The following is a 257-nucleotide window of genomic DNA, read 5'->3' as shown; positions in this document are numbered from 1 at the left end:
TGACGAAAGAGAAAGATATAAAAGAATAATCACGACCCAAGAAACTCTTCTCCCAATCCCCCCCCCCCAAAAAACACACTATTTTTGGAAATCGATTATTCAAAAATCAACAAACAAATGGTTGCGTCATTCGCGCTTCCATTCGGCTGAGCGCCAGAGGGACAGACGATCACGCGTTCTCGCCTCTTACAGAAAAGCGCGCTGTTAGAAAGGGGGGTTCTCGTGTCACGTGGCTGCTGAATGAAAGTTAATGTAAG

This window comes from Penaeus monodon, chromosome 27, assembly GCF_015228065.2.
Source record: "Penaeus monodon isolate SGIC_2016 chromosome 27, NSTDA_Pmon_1, whole genome shotgun sequence".
Classification (NCBI taxonomy): Eukaryota; Metazoa; Arthropoda; class Malacostraca; order Decapoda; family Penaeidae; genus Penaeus; species Penaeus monodon.
This window is presented reverse-complemented; position numbering follows the sequence as displayed.